The sequence below is a fragment of the Schistocerca serialis genome, chromosome 1, assembly GCF_023864345.2.
Source record: "Schistocerca serialis cubense isolate TAMUIC-IGC-003099 chromosome 1, iqSchSeri2.2, whole genome shotgun sequence".
Lineage (NCBI taxonomy): Eukaryota > Metazoa > Arthropoda > Insecta > Orthoptera > Acrididae > Schistocerca > Schistocerca serialis.
The window spans coordinates 140,273,622-140,291,112 of NC_064638.1; the positions used below are offsets into that span (position 1 = coordinate 140,273,622).

Consider the following 17,491-nt stretch of genomic DNA (forward strand, 5'->3'; position numbering starts at 1 on the left):
TGCGAAGTGTGCTTCAAGCTGGGCGATGTATTCCGGCCAGCGTTCAACGTCAGGATTGAAGGCACAAAATGGCAGCGCTGTCAGCAATGGTGTCGGTATAGGTAGTGGTGTTGGAGGCACTGATGTAGCTGCAGTTTGTAGTGTGACCAGTCCATTTATAGCACCAAGCAGCTGCGTCATTTGCTGAGCCTGAAAACGTACAAGATCGGACAGCGAAGCCTGTTCCTGTGGTGTAGCCATGGTTTACACAAATGAAAGTCTTATACTGAGACTAGCACAAAAAGAAAGCAGTACTGAGCAAAAATAAGAAATGATAGGAGAGGGAAAAAAAAATTTTTAATCCCATCCTCGTCGCCACTTTTTGTATCCCGCCTGGTGGGCGGCGCGTGGGTCTGCTCCTGTAAACTGATGGGTAGGCCGAATGTAAGAAGTGAGCAGGAGCAGGAAAAGGTGAAATGCTTCAGTACTGTGTTTAACTTTACAGAACATTTAAGAGAATAGTAGTCAATGACATATGTAACTTTGCACTGAAGAGCATGTAGGTACGAAGCTGGATAGGCGTCAACGCTTGGGTAGTTTACCACTAGGACAAATTATCATTGAAGTAACTGAAGTAACAAAGTCTGTAATGGCTAGCCCCCTATGAAGTAGAAACAACGTTGCTTGGTCGTCGACTCGGAATCAAATGAGCAGAATCTGGAGCAGTGCTCATAGAGCTGCACAGCGCCGGCTAGAGGGTGGTGTTGTCGGTGTGGGTGTCGTAGTGCCAACCTACCAGAGCACACCTACATTGTGGCATCGTAGCTATCAATACCACACTTATTTCATCGAAATATTAGAAGATTGAGTAATAAGGTAGAACAACTTCTTGTCTGTTTGGAAAATTTAGAGATCTCTGAAAAGATAAACATTCTGTGCCTATCTGAGCACCACATAAACACAGGGTCAGAGAGGTTACATGTAAAAAATTACATTGTAGGAGTTTACTCATGCAGAACTAATATGTGAAAAGGACTTGTTACATATATTTAGACAGAACACAAGTACAGAATCAGTGAGACAAGTAGATATTTTTTAGTGACCAGCACACAGAAGTTTGTACTTCTGAATTAATACTGAAAAAGTTCTCTTTTAGAATGAGATTTTTACTGTGCAGAGGAGTTTGTGCTGATATGAAACTTCCTGACAGATTAAAACTGTGTGCCGGACCGAGACTCGAACTCGCGACCTTTGCCTTTTGCGGGCAAGTGCTCTACCAACTGAGCTACCCAAGCACGACTCACGCCCCATCCTCACAGCTTCAGTTCTGCCAGTACCTTGTCTCCTACCGTGCAAACTTCACAGAAGCTCTTCTGCAAACCTTGCAGAACTAGAACTCCTGGAAGAAACGATACTGTGGAGACATGGCTTAGCCACAGCCTGGGGAATGTTTCCAGAATGAGATTTTCACTCTGCAGCGCAGTGTGTGCTGATATGAAACTTCCTGGCAGATTAAAACTGTTTGTCGGACCGAGACTCAAACTCGGGATGAGGTACTGGCAGAATTGAATCTGTGAGGATGGGTCGTGAGTTGTGCTTGGGTAGCTCAGTTGGTAGAGCACTTGCCCTTGAAAGGCAAAGGTCCTGAGTTTGAGTCTCGGTCCAGCACGCAGTTTTAATCTGCCAGGAAATTTCAGTTCACTTTTAATTGCAACAGTTTATAGATCCTCACTGGGAAATTTTGAAATGTTTTTGACAAATTTGGACTCCTTGCTATGCTGTCTTTCAGACAGTAGTAAGCAGTTAAGTCTGTGGTGACTTCAATGTAGATTTTCTAAAGGAATCTGAAAGGGAAAAAAACCTGAAAATCTTATTTGGATCCTTCAATCTGATCTCACTAATTAACTTCCCAATATCAGTGGATAAAGACAGTCCATAATTGATAACAATTTCTTTGGTGATGGATCAGTGGATAAAGACAGTCCATAATTGATAACAATTTCTTTGGTGATGCTCAGAGGAAGAAAAGGCTGTTTACTCAGTAACAAATGCTCTCTTTGATCATGATGCTTAGTTCATTAGATTAAATAACACATCTTACAGTATGGATACTCCTCAATGGAAATCAGTTTGAATAATTAATGACTACAAGGCAAATGTTTTTAAGCACAGTTTACAAGAGAGAATCTGGGATGAAATCTATAACAAACCAAATGCTAACATTAAAATTTAATCTATTCCATGATAAATTCAGATAATTATTTGAAAGTAGCTTCTCACAAAAGCTAATCGGAAAAAAAACAGCCATGTAAAAACCATAGATCATTAGAGGGCTTAAAAGTATCTTGTGAAAGGGAAAGAGAAGTGTGTGTGTTGGCAAGAACAAGTACAAATCCATAAATGATGAGCCAAAGCTATCAAATATATTTTATAATCATTTCTTAAATGTAGTAGAAACTATGGGGACAAACAGTTGAAGAGAAAATTCACAGCAGTGTGTTGAAAAAGTAATTCTGATAAAATTCAGTCATATGAATGTGAAGTGTAGTGTTACATGCAGTGTAATGCTGTGACCGAGTGATTGCCATTTGTAATTATTATCTCTGGTGCAGTCTCTGACTTATGTTTCCTCATTTTTTTATGCTGCTCTGTTGTTTGATTTTCTAGTAAAGGAGTCATTTGAGTTACGGTGTATTTGTATGTTGCAATTAAGTAAATACAACTAGTTCCACAACAGTGATGTCCGATGGTCGCTAACGTGAAATTTGATGATCAATAACACTCTGCATTGTGCCGTGTCGCATTAAATATGAACATCCGCATCAGCTGCATCCCACATCTTCCGTGTTCCATTTCATCGTAACTCATGATGGCAGACCCACCACCAACTGCAGAAGTGTCTCTGGCGCAGCAATTAATCATGTGGCAGGAAAACTGCCATCATTTCGGCAACAGAATCCCGTGCTGCGGTTTGCTCAAGTAGGAAGTCAATTTGTGCTAGTGCACAGAACCGCAGACAAAACAAAGTACAGTTATGTAGTTGCTGCACTCAATGAAGATATGGCCAGAGAAGTACAAGATATTCTGGTGTCACCACCGAGTACTGATCATTACACAGCCATCAAGAATGCTCTGATTGCCTGGCTCTCACAGTCCGAGGCAAAGAGATTGGCAAAGCTACTCCACACAGAGGAGCTAGGTGATTGCATGCCATCGCAGCTACTATGCCGACTGCATACATTCACGAGCAACGCGGTCAGTGATGACATTTTGTGGAATATTTAGCTATCACGTCAGCCACTTGACTTGCAGAACATATTGATAGTGTGTGCCAGTGATCAGGATTCACTCGCGCAAACCACAGATTGCATAGCAGAAATGTATCCATCCGCATGCATCGCAAAAGTTTGCTCACAATCTCAGGCAGATAACACTCTCGCTGTGCTACAAACACAGGTTGCCAAGCTCACCGTGCAAGTAGCTGCATTATGGACCCAGACTACCAGCCGCCAATCTCGTCGCCACTGCTCACCAGGTAAGTGCAGCCACTCACCTTCATCAACAAGAATCTGTTGGTATCACTGATGGTATGGTATCACTGACGGTAGGCACACAAGTGTAAACTGCCGTATGAACAGGGAAACTCAGCAGGAAGTGAGTGATGATGGCCATTGGCTCTCCAGATGGCAGCCGTTGACTGTTTGTAACAGAACATAGCACAAAGTTACAGTATTTGGTAGACACGGGTGCTGAAGTGTCAGTCTATCCATCTGCCTGTCTGCCATGTTGCAAATGTGATGACTGCCACCTTTTAGTGGCCAATGGTTCCACAATAACAACATATGGTCATCTCACATTAGTTTTGAACTTGGGCCTGTGGTGCAAATTTGAACGGCAATTTGTTGTAGCAGATGTGATGCACCCCATACTTGGAGCAGATTTTTTATCATTTTATTGATTCCTGCCTGACCTCCATCACCGACACCTTCTTGACACTATTACCAACCTAGCAATCCAAGGTCGAATGCGTTGTGTGGAAGACACAGCAGTATGTGTGGTTACTGGCAGTTCTCCATTTATAGAGCTCCTCAGACAGTTCCCAGAGATCACATGCCAGACTCCTACACTAGCACCTGTGCAACACTTGACAGTGCACTATATTTTGACTACACCTGGGCCACCACTACATGCTCAACCACTTTGCTTGACACCCCAGAGACTGACGATAGTTAAACAGGAATTCTCGTACATGCTAGCACAAGGAATCTATTACCCAATTAGCAGTAGTTGGTCATCTCCTCTACACGTTGTACCAAAGAAGAATAATGGATGGGGTCCATGCAGCGACTACAGACAGCACAATGCCAGAACCATTCCACATCATTATCCAGTCCTATCAGTGTCCATGGTAAGCAAATCTTTTCTACATTGGATTTAGTTTGTGCATTTTACCAGATCCCTGTGGCACTTGACGACATTACTGAGACTGCCATCTGCATGCTATTCGGACTCTTTGAATTTACCCAAATGCCTTTTGGACTTTGTAATGTTGCCCAAATGTTGCAACGGTTCATGGATGAAGTGACACGTGACTTAGACTTCTGTTATGTGTATATTGACGATGTTTTGGTCATGTCAAATTCAGAGGCAGAACACCTATCACACTTAGGACAGATCTTCACTCGTTTACATGCACATGGCCTGCTCATCAACCCATTGAAGTGCATTTTTGGAGCAACTGAAGTACAGTTCCTAGGCTACACTATCAACGCTCAAGGCATATGGTCACCACAGGAGAAAGTAGACAGTATACTGAATTTTCTTCAGCCTACGATGGTTAAAGAATTATATAGATTCCTTGGCATAACCAAATTTTAGCGTTGATTCGTTCGCAATCATGCCTTCCTAGCTACACCACTGAATAAGTTCTTGCAAGGTTCACCAAAGCCAAAAGACGAACTCCAGTGGGACAGTGAGGGTGAGTTGGCATTTAACAAGCTGAAGACTGCCATCACAGAAGTTACATTGTTAGTACACCCATTTCTGCAGATGCCTCTCACCCTGTTGGTCAACGCATCTGCAACTGCAATCAGTGCTGCACTGCAACAGCAAATAGATGGGCACTGGCAGCCCTTAGCCTTTTTCAGTAAAAAGCGATCGCCATCTCAACAGAATTAGTCCACAGATGATCATGAATTGTATGCTGCATATGCTGCTATTAAGAAATTTTGTCACAGCAGTTCGCTCTCAGCACAGACCATAAGCCATTAACATATGCTTTCAGCACAGAATCCTGAGAAGGCATCGCCACGTCAGCTGCGACGCCTTGACTATATCAGACAGTTCACGACCAATATTGTCCACACTGAAGGAGAACGAAATATGGCAGCAGATGCACTCTCCAGGAATGAAGTAATCACTGAAGCAGTTGATTTTGAAGCTCTCGCCGTAGCACAACAATCTGATAGTGAGCTCCAAGATTTGTTGGCGCAACCACCGGGCCTACAACTCTGCCGTATTACACAGCCACTGTCAACTGTGCTGCCGTATAGTGATGTTTCCACCAACAAACTGAGACCTTTTGTGGCTATTGACTTTTGCCAATAGGCAATCGCCTCTTTACATAACTTGTCGCACCCTGGAATACAAGCCACTACCAACATGGTGAAGAGAGCTTTTGTCTGGCCACACATGGACAAAGACTGCAAGCAATATGTGCGACAATGTGTGGCCTGTCAATGGAATGAAGTTAGCCAGCACGTTAGGTCACCTCTTGACAAGTTTTCTCCTCCAAATCAAAGATTTGATCAAGTCCACCTAGACCTAGCAGGACCTCTCCCACCATCAGAAGCATACACCTACTGCCTTACAGCCATTGATTATTTTACATGCTGGTCCTAGGTGTTCCTGATCGCCGACATCACCACCAAAACTGTCACAATTGCATTCTTCAGGGGATGGATCACCCGTTTCAGAGTGCCGTTACAAATCACAACAGACCACGGAAGACAATTTGAGTCATATTTGTTCAAAGCACTCTCTATGCTACTGAGTGCAAGGCGCATTAGAACTACAGCTTACCACCTGTCATCAAATGGTTTAATTGAACACGTGCACCGCAAACTGAAAGTGTTGCTTCGATGTCACGACTCACAGTGGTGGACAGAGATGTTGCCCATTGCCCTTCTGGATCTCTGTGCATCGCTGAAAGAAGACCTGAACATCACGACTGCAGAACTTGTTTATGGGCAGCCGATAAGACTTCCCAATGAGTTCTTTGCTAATGTGCCAGGCAACGGCATTGACACTTCAGATTTTGTACAAAAGCTGTGCATACAAATTCGGTAACTACGCCCTGTTGCTCCAAGGGATCAGCAGACCTGTTGCCCATTTGTATATGACGAGCTACAGGAATGCTAATATGTCTTATTAATGCATGACGCAGTACACAAGCCACTGCAGCCACTCTATAACAGACCTTATTGTGTCATTAGTAGGGAGGACAAGACAGTCAATGTTGATGTTATGGTTACACCAACCACCGTCTCCGTTGACAGGCTCAAACCAGCTTTCCGCACTCCCTACACTGGTACGGATGCATCTACACACACTAAGGACGTGACCGAATTTCCAGCCACTCCACTCCACATCACAGGTCAGCCTCAATGGACGTCTGAGGCTACTTTTAATGCACCATCAGCAGCCTGTGCATGACACGTTGTAACCCGGTATGGACGACATGTTCATTTCACCAGAAAGTACCGTTGACACTAAGGGGAGAGAGGTGAAGTGCAATATAATGCTGTGTGCAAGTGATTGCTATTTGTAATTATTATCTCTGGTGCAGTATCTGACTTATGTTTCCTCATTTGTTTTTAAGCTGTTCTGTTGTTTAATTTTCTAGTAAAGGAGTTGTATGAGTTGCGGTGTGTTTGTATGTTGCAATTAAGTAAATACAACTAGCCCCGCAATAAATGTATCACCAACTTCTCCTGAAATTATGAAAATTATACATTCTCTCAAACAGAAAAGCTCATCTAGTTTTGATGGCGTTTCCAATAGAGCACTCAAGATTTGTTCCCACATAATAAGCCTTGTCTTATAAGAAATATAAAATGGGCCACTAACTCGAGATATTTTTCCAGGGAAACTGAAATATGCCATTGCCAAACCCCATTTAAGAAAGGTGATTGGAGAGATGTTAGTAATTACCAACCAGTTTCAGTGCTGACAACACTTTTTCAAAATATTTGAGAAGATTATGTATTCTAGAATAGTATTTCACCTGAGCAACAATAATATCCTCAGCAAATCACAGTTTGGATTTCAGAAGACTTGCACTACTGAGATAACCATTCACATGCTCACTCAAAAAAATTTTACAAAATTAAATAATAAAATAGTGCTGTTTGATATTTTTTGCTAGCTTTCTAAGCATTTGACAGTGTGAATCACAGTATTCTCCTAGACAAATTGAAGTATTATGAGATTAATGGTATAGCCAACCAGTGGCTAATGTCACATTTAATCAAAAGAAGGCAGAACGCTGTACTTAGTAATTCAAGCAATATAGTGCAGGGACATTATTCTGACTGGGGAGAAATCATGTACGGGGTCCCCAAGTCTCAATTTTAGGTCCACTATTGTTTCTCATATATGTAAACCGTATCCCGTTTTAGGAATACAAGGTGTAGCAAATTTGTTATAAAAAATCAGTACATTACTTTACAGACAGTACTTTGAGTACATGTATTGCGTTCATTTCAAGCAAGTGTCAGTTTGTGACGTCATCATCCAAACACAAATTAATTGTGATCTAAATCTGTTTTGGCAAATTAATAGTTTCTCTCAGGCAACAAAATTTTATTGATTGTGAAATATAAACTCTCGAAGTCTATTTAGAATGGGAAATATTTAACAGAAAGGTGCTTTGGTTTTTCTATGCATGGAAAGGAGAGTGAATTTATGTGCAGCTTTTACTCCGAGGCATGGAGATAAATTCAATTCCAGTTAGATTTTAAGTAAAAGAGTTGTTTAGCCGATCAGGGAAGTACTGAAAACTGCACGCTAGATTTGAAACAAGTTATGTGCCAGTGTGAGATTGGGCTGTTCAGTAAATCACGGACAATGGCTATGAATATGCTTGGATTTAACCAATGAAGTTGAAGTTAATTTTGACACAAGTGCTGATTTGGACAAACACTAACAGGCTACACGAAGTTTGATAATGCGTGAGAGTATGAGAGTGTTTCTCACCTTTTCCATAAATACCAACAAATAAACAATGAAATATGAGATTACTGACTGTTGTATAATTTCATTGTACCATGTCTCTTCACCAAGAGATCACAGGAAGCCAGGACAAACAAGAAGAAAGAAGAGGCACTGGCAAATATTTGGTGCCGCAACTTGGGGCTTGAGAAGGATTTATGAACAACTTCAGGCCCAAGGCATGAACACTGACCTGTGGGAAAAGGATAAGTACTCACAGCTAACGTGAGATAATCACAGGTATAAGTAGGATAGAGACAGCATAAAACCAGTGTTACGGTTAGTGAAAATACATTTCATTTTATCACAAACCATTGTTTTGGAATAGAGTGCATCTGCTCATATATGTTGTGAACAGACATATATTTGTGTGTTGTGGATATTGAGATTTGAATGGTGTATATAAAGAAAATGCATACCCCCGAGCGCAAGATAACGCAACCCAGAGTTTGGAAGTGACAGGCGAGTAGACTGAAGGTGGACATAATCCGCATGAGGAGGTAACTAGGGAACCAATTATGGACCACAAATCGCATAATGTGAGTGAGAAAAATCTGGGCAAAGGAGTTCCAAATGTAATGAATGTAGGACAGCAATCATGTAATTTAAGTGATAGCAATAATCTAAGCAAAGAAGGGAAAGCAGAAAGGTGGAAGGAGTATATAGAGGGTCTATACAAGGGTGTTTCGGGTGGGAAGGAGGGCCTGGTCCCTGGCATGGATCTGACTGGCGGACTTGTGTCGAGGTCCATGGAACTCGTCTGGTGTGAGGTATTCCCTAGATGGGGGGGGATCCACTGGGGGCCGAACCACACAATAACCCTGCTAACCCTGAAAGAGTGATTTGGTGTGGGGTGGCAGAGAGGTGAAGTGGACTGCGGTAGTTGTTGTGGGGTTGTGGACCGCCACGGCTGCAGCGGGGATGGAGCCTCTCCATTCTTTCTAGGCCCCCGGTCAACATACAGTACAATACCTAAGTGGCAAAGTGAAACAAATTGGAAATTGTCAGAATTATAACAAAAATCTTAATGAAATGTATTAACTAAAGAAAATTATTCTGAAGATAGGCTTAGGAGTGATAAACCCTGCAGTGAAGTAAAATGTAACTGTTGTGGGAATATATCCAACAAATTTTGTGGCTGTTATGGAAATGAAAATAACACTTTTGTCCAAAGAGGTTATTTGTCATCTTTATGGTTGAAACAAGTATATTCAGGAGCAGACAGTTTCCTACCTTTTCAGCTGAAAAAAATAACATCCATCCAAAAATTTTCATCAACAATTTTAAGCATATTTTTTCTCGCAGTTGGTCTGAACATGATAGACTACAATTTATTGTGTCCAAGATCACAGGTGAAGCAGCTCTGTGGGCTGCAGAAATGAGCAAGAATTGTAATACATGCGCGGAATTCAAACAACTTTTCTTGACAAAATTCTGGTCGAGTAGCAAACAAGAGAGACTATGAAAGGAGGTGTATCAACCGGAATTTTATAATAGTAAATGAGGTTTATTAAGACAGTATTTCGAGAAATACATTAATGAAACGAGGTAATGGAGTGATCCTATTTCCCATAGAGAAGTGATACGTATTTTGAAAGAAAGATTACCTATTCATATACGTGAGAAACTTATAAATGTACCTGACTATGATGTGGAACAGTTTTTATTGGCAGTCAATTCGATCGATATGCTACTAGAAGATGCCAGAGTATGGAACAATAATCAAATGTCAATAAAATAATAATAATAATAATAATAAACCCCATGGAGGCCTGGGAAAAGAATAGGCCTCCGGTAGGTTCTGCCAGTCATAAAAGGCGACAAAAAAGAACAAACCACTAATAGGGCTAACCCCCTTTTTAGTGTGATTAGTTGGTTCAGGACAGAACTAATGAAGCCTCGGATAAGTGCTGTCATGGTCGGGGACAACGCTTGAACCCTATGCCTATCCACAATGGTAACGACACTGCTAGCCACACGGAAAATGATTTAAATCCAAATAGAGGTGTTTTGCAGGATGTGCTTCCTGCAACCACTCTAGAAGGAAAACAAAGACAGAGGATGAGATGGTCAGATGAAGTTATTATCAAGCAACAAACTTAGGAACCAACACAACTGGATACAGATCTCAAGTATACACAACATTTATTACCAGATACCCAGAATTAAAATTTTTAACAGAACGACGACTAGCTGATCAGATCCATGTAATAATAAAAAATAACAGGATACCCCAGTCAGAATTAAAAAACATCAAACAACAAGTACAACAAATACTGGAACAAAATAATGTGCAATCAGAAGAAGAAGAAAATACAGTAATGGACTCGAACATCCCAGAGCAAACAAACAAAGAATAACATGCATCAATTAAACAATCAGAGGAAAACGAAATCTTAAGACAGCCATCAGAACAAGCACAAATAGAACACGAAGTGACACACATGTTAGATATAGAAGAAAAATTTCAGCTGACATATATAGAATACAAAGACACAAATACAGACATTAGACCATTCTTGCATAGACCACCAAATAACCCACAAGTCGAAACAACAATAACAACTATCAACACAATCATATGCAACAAAATAAATGAAAATACAACTATGGAAGAGTTACAACTGCTGGTTTTTATAGGAACACTCACTTCACTAAATATACACACTAGGCAGAGATCAGAACCAACCAACACACAGAAGAAACCCACAAAACCAGCATGGCAACACAGGCTACAAATCAGAATAGAAAAACTGAGAAAAGACATCAGACAGCTAACAAAATTTATAAGAAATGAAATATCAGACAAAAAACGAAAAATGTTAGGTAAAATCTCGCAACAAGAATCGATAGAGCAATTAGATGAAAAGAAGCAGAAATTACAAGCAATGGCCAAATGACTTAGAAGATACAAAAAATGTGAAAATAGAAGGAAACAAAACCAAACATTCAGCACAAACCAAAAGAAATTTTACCAGACAATAGATAACACACACATTAAAATAGACAATCCACCAAACATAACAGACATGGAAAACTTCTGGAGCAACATATGGTCAAACCCGGTACAACATAACAGGCATGCACAGTGGATACAAGCAGAAACAGACACATACAAGATGATACCACAAATGCCTGAAGTGATAATTTTGCAACATGAAGTCACCCGAGCAATTAATTCTACTCACAATTGGAAAGCCCCTGGAAAAGATAAAATAGCAAATTTCTGGTTAAAGATGTTCACCTCAACACATTCACATCTAACTAAATTATTTAACAGTTACATTGCAGACACATACACATTCCCTGATACACTTACACGTGGAATAACTTATCTGAAACCTAAAGACCATGCAGACACAGCAAACCCAGCTAAATATCACCCCATAACATGCCTACCAACAATATACAAAATATTAGCTTCAGTCATTACACAGAAATTAATGACACATACAACACAGAACAAAATTATAAATGAAGAACAAAAAGGCTGTTGCAAAGGAGCACAAGGATGTAAAGAGCAACTGATAATAGATGCAGAGGTGACATATCAAGCTAAAACCAAACAAAGGTCGCTACACTACGTATACATTGATTACCAAAAAGCTTTTGATAGTGTACCCCACTCGTGGTTACTACAAATATTGGAAATATACACTTCTGGAAATTGAAATAAGAACACCGTGAATTCATTGTCCCAGGAAGGGGAAACTTTATTGACACATTCCTGGGGTCAGATACATCACATGATCACACTGACAGAACCACAGGCACATAGACACAGGCAACAGAGCATGCACAATGTCAGCACTAGTACAGTGTATATCCACCTTTCGCAGCAATGCAGGCTGCTATTCTCCCATGGAGACGATCGTAGAGATGCTGGATGTAGTCCTGTGGAACGGCTTGCCATGCCATTTCCACCTGGCGCCTCAGTTGGACCAGCGTTCGTGCTGGACGTGCAGACCGCGTGAGACGACGCTTCATCCAGTCCCAAACATGCTCAATGGGGGACAGATCCGGAGATCTTGCTGGCCAGGGTAGTTGACTTACACCTTCTAGAGCACGTTGGGTGGCACGGGATACATGCGGACGTGCATTGTCCTGTTGGAACAGCAAGTTCCCTTGCCGGTCTAGGAATGATAGAACGATGGGTTCGATGACGGTTTGGATGTACCGTGCACTATTCAGTGTCCCCTCGACGATCACCAGTGGTGTACGGCCAGTGTAGGAGATCGCTCCCCACACCATGATGCCGGGTGTTGGCCCTGTGTGCCTCGGTCGTATGCAGTCCTGATTGTGGCACTCACCTGCACGGCGCCAAACACGCATACGACAATCATTGCCACCAAGGCAGAAGCGACTCTCATCGCTGAAGACGACACGTCTCCATTCGTCCCTCCATTCACGCCTGTCGCGACACCACTGGAGGCGGGCTGCACGATGTTGGGGCGTGAGCGGAAGACGGCCTAACGGTGTGCGGGACCATAGCCCAGCTTCATGGAGACGGTTGCGAATGGTCCTCGCCGATACCCCAGGAGCAACAGTGTCCCTAATTTGCTGGGAAGTGGCGGTGCGGTCCCCTACGGCACTGTGTAGGATCCTACGGTCTTGGCGTGCATCCGTGCGTCGCTGCGGTCCGGTCCCAGGTCGACGGGCACATGCACCTTCCGCCGACCACTGGCGACAACATCGATGTACTGTGGAGACCTCACGCCCCACGTGTTGAGCAATTCGGCGGTACGTCTACCCGGCCTCCCGCATGCCCACTATACGCCCTCGCTCAAAGTCCATCAACTGCACATACGGTTCACGTCCACGCTGTCGCGGCATGCAACCAGTGTTAAAGACTGCGATGGAGCTCCGTATGCCACGGCAAACTGGCTGACACTGACGGCGGCGGTGCACAAATGCTGCGCAGCTAGCGCCATTCGACGGCCAACACCGCGGTTCCTGGTGTGTCCGCTGTGCCGTGCGTGTGATCATTGCTTGTACAGCCCTCTCGCAGTGTCCGGAGCAAGTATGGTGGGTCTGACACACCGGTGTCAATGTGTTCTTTTTTCCATTTCCAGGAGTGTACAAAGTAGATCCAAAATTGATACAGTTCCTAAACATAGTAATGAAAAATTGGAAAACCACACTTAATATCCAAACAAATTCAAATAATATTACATCACAGCCAATACAGATTAAGCGTGGAATATACCAAGGAGACTCATTAAGTCCTTTCTGGTTCTGCCTTGCTCTGAACCCACTATTCAACATGCTAAATAATACAAATTATGGATTCAATATTACTGGAACATACCAACACAAAGTCACACATTTGCTATACATGGATGATCTAAAACTACTGGCAGCAACAAATCAACAACTCAACCAATTACTAAAGATAACAGAAGTATTCAGCAAGGATATAAATATGGCTTTTGGAACAGACAATCGTAAGAAAAATAGCATAGTCAAGGGAAAACACACTAAACAAGAAGATTACATAATGGATAACCACAGCGACTGCATAGAAGCGATGGAAAAAACAGATGCCTATAAATATCTAGGATACAGACAAAAAATAGGAATAGATAATACAAATATTAAAGAAGAACTAAAAGAAAAACATAGACCAAGACTAACAAAAATACTGAAAACATAATTGACAGTAGGAAACAAGACAAAAGCTATAAATACTTATGCTATACCAATATTGACCTACTCATTTGGAGTAGTGAAATGGAGTAACACGGACCTAGAAGCACTCAATACACTTACACGATCACAATGCCACAAATACAGAATACATCACATACATTCAGCAACAAAAAGGTTCACATTAAGCAGAAAGGAAGGAGGAAGAGGATTTATCGACATAAAAAACCTACATTAATGACAGGTAGACTATTTAAGAAAATTCTTTATAGAATGAGCAGAAACTAGCAAAATACACAAAGCAATCACTCATATAAATACATTGGCTACACCAATGCAATTTCATAACCACTTCTACAACCCTTTAGATCACATAACATCAACAGATACGAAGAAAGTAAATTGGAAAAAGAAAACACTACATGGCAAGCACCCATATCATCTAACACAGCCAGACATCGATCAAGACGCATCCAACACATGGCTAAGAAAAGGCAATATATACAGTGAGATGGAAGGATTCATGATTGCAATACAGGATCAAACAATAAACACCAGATATTACAGCAAGCATATTATTAAAGATCCCAATACCACAACAGATAAATGCAGACTTTGCAAACAACAAATAGAAACAGTAGATCACATCACAAGCGGATGTACAATACTAGCAAATACAGAATACCCCAGAAGACACAACAATGTAGCAAAAATAACACATCAACAGCTTGCCATACAACATAAACTAATAAAACAACACGTTCCCACATACAAGTATGCACCACAAAATGTACTGAAGAATGATGAATACAAATTATACTGGAACAGAACCATTATAACAGATAAGACAACACCAAATAATAAACCTGGCATCATACTCACCAATAAAAAGAAGAAATTAACACAACTAATCGAAATATCCATACCCAATACAAAAAATATACAGAAGAAAACAGGAGAAAAAATTGAAAAATACATCCAACTGGCTGAGGAAGTCAAGGACTTGTGGCATCAGGATAAAGTTGACATTGTAGCAATTATACTATCAACTACAGGAGTCATACCACACAATATCCACCAGTACATCAACGCAATACAGCTACATCCAAGTGTACGAGGGCGGTTCAGAAAGTAACCTCCGATTGGTCACAGTGCGGGTTGTGGGGGGAGTAGCGACGCCATCTGTGCGTTCACGCACTCAACAGGTCAGTCAGCATCAAGCCGTGGTCGAGTGAACGTCGTACCTGAGCTAGTTTAGTTTTTGTGGCAGTTCGAAATGTGTGCTGCAATAGAAAACTCCGCCAAATGTGAAGTGCGTGCTGTCATAAGGTTTTTTACAGCCAAAGGAACCATTGTTAAACAGACTCGTGACCGGTGACGAAACCTGGATTAAGTACGTGAACCCTGAGACAAAAGAACAATCAAAGATGTGGGCACATTCAAATTCGCCTACCAAACCAAGAAAAGCCTCGCAAGATTTTTCTGCCAGAAAACTGATGGCAACGGTGTTTTGGGATGCCAAAGGGGTGTTGTTGGTTGAATTCATGGAACGTGGTACGACCATTAATCAAGACGTGTACTGTGAAACAATAAAAAAGTTACGACGGGCTATACAGAACAAACGCCGTGGTATGCTGACTTCCGGTATCGTTTTTTTTGCACGATAACGCCCGTCCTCACTCTGCTCTCAGAACAACGGCCCTTCTTGAGTCCTTCAAGTGGGACGTCATCAACCATCCACCTTACAGCCCAGACCTGGCGCCAAGTGATTATCACCTCTTCATGCATTTGAAGAAATGGCTCGGGTCACAGCGGTTTGATGACGATGAAGTGTTCAAAGATGCGGTCACAGGCTGGCTCCAGGCACAAGCGGGTGATTTTTATGCAGAAGGAATTTCAAAGCTTGTGAAGAGGTACGATAAGTGCCTCAATCGCTATGGAGACTATGGAGACTATGTAGACAAATAGTGCAAAGATGTAGTTGTAAGATGTATATATTAAAATATTTTTATTTAACTTGGTGTATTTTTTTAAATCAACCGGAGGTTACTTTCTGAACGGCCCTCGTATATATACAACTACAGAAATCTGTAATTATTGATACATCTTCAACTACCCGAAAGTTCCTAAATGAAATGTAACATATATCACACAGTTAAAAGGAAGTCACACTTGATCAAGATCCGCATCACTTTCCATTTTTAACCAGACATAATGTCTGAGAAAGGAATATAATAATAATAATAATAATAATGACAACCGAGATAGAAATCCTAAACCAATATTACACAAAAGAGGACAAGTGACATCTTATGGCTATAGTAAAGCTAATAATAATAATCAATATAAACATAACACTTATTATACTAAAGAAACCTATGAAAACAATAGTATCCAGATGAATCAGAATAACACAGGAAAACTAGATCACAGACGCAAATATAATCATTCAAATAATCAGTAAGGTAATTCACACTGATGTGATATATACTAGAAGACAATCTGATAATATACATCCTTGGAAAGACCCTTGACACCTTAAGTTTGATGGGTAAATGCAAATGTAGCTCAACAAGCACATCAACTGCAAGGACCGATACCACTGGGTAATGGAGCAATAAAGTCGCAAAGGGAACAACTATACTGTATGCATTGTTGAAGTACATGAAACAACGAACATGACATCTACAAAAAGATTAAACCAGAACCGGTCACCAAAAGCCCTCCTAGGATGACTGGAGAGGATGAGGAGTGCATGCATCATTTTAAATTGAATGTATTGATGATTTGGACCTAAGGGAGGAACTGATTAAAGAAACATCTTACATTTCAAACAAATGTGGATGAATTTTGCAGGCAGTAGTTCAAGCAGTAATAAATGGTATTGATGGTGAAATTTTGGTTGATACTGGAGCAACCATTAGTGTAATGACATAGGATTGTTTTAAACAAATTAATCAAGGAACAAAAGTATTTACATTTCCTGTTACTGGATGTACTGTACCTGGAGCATTTAGTGCGAAAGCACAGAAGGTCTCAAAGCAGGCACGAGTCAGCATCATAATGTGAGGGTGCTTGAATAGAAAGTACCTTCTTAATTGTTTCAAGAATGACTGTACCATGCATTTGGGGTCTAGATTTTTTTGTGTGATGCTGGAGCAGTCATCAATTTAAAAGGAGGTACATGTGCTTTGGACTCCAAAGGCGATGTTTTGACAGTTTCTATGATAAAGGGCAAAATAGTCCGAGGTCAACATTGCATGAAGTTAATGGTTAGCTATATTGGTATTGATTGTATTTTAGTTGATGATATCTTCTATATTGAATATACTGGAGAAGAAATAAGTCAAGTTACACTTCAGGAGAAAATCTCTGAATCCGAATGCCTATCAGCAAGTCAGCAAGAAGATTTATGTTGCTTGTTAAGTAATTATCTGCCTGAACTAAGGTACAACAGCATAGTACACAATGCTGCCATGCTCCAGTAAATCTGTAAGATCTTCCATCTTATCACGACATTACAGATTGAGGGGCGGTGTAGCGATACAAGGGGTAGCAAATTCATTACTAAAAATCAGTACTTTGCTTACGGATT

At 41.2% G+C, this 17,491-nt stretch overlaps 1 non-coding gene across 1 annotated transcript; it reads left to right on the forward strand.

Moving 5' to 3' along the window:
• Positions 1–1,574: 1,574 nt before the first annotated feature.
• Trnas-uga (transfer RNA serine (anticodon UGA)) lies at positions 1,575–1,651 on the forward strand. The gene has a single exon. It is a non-coding gene; the product is annotated as a tRNA-Ser (tRNA).
• The last annotated feature ends 15,840 nt before the right edge of the window (positions 1,652–17,491 follow it).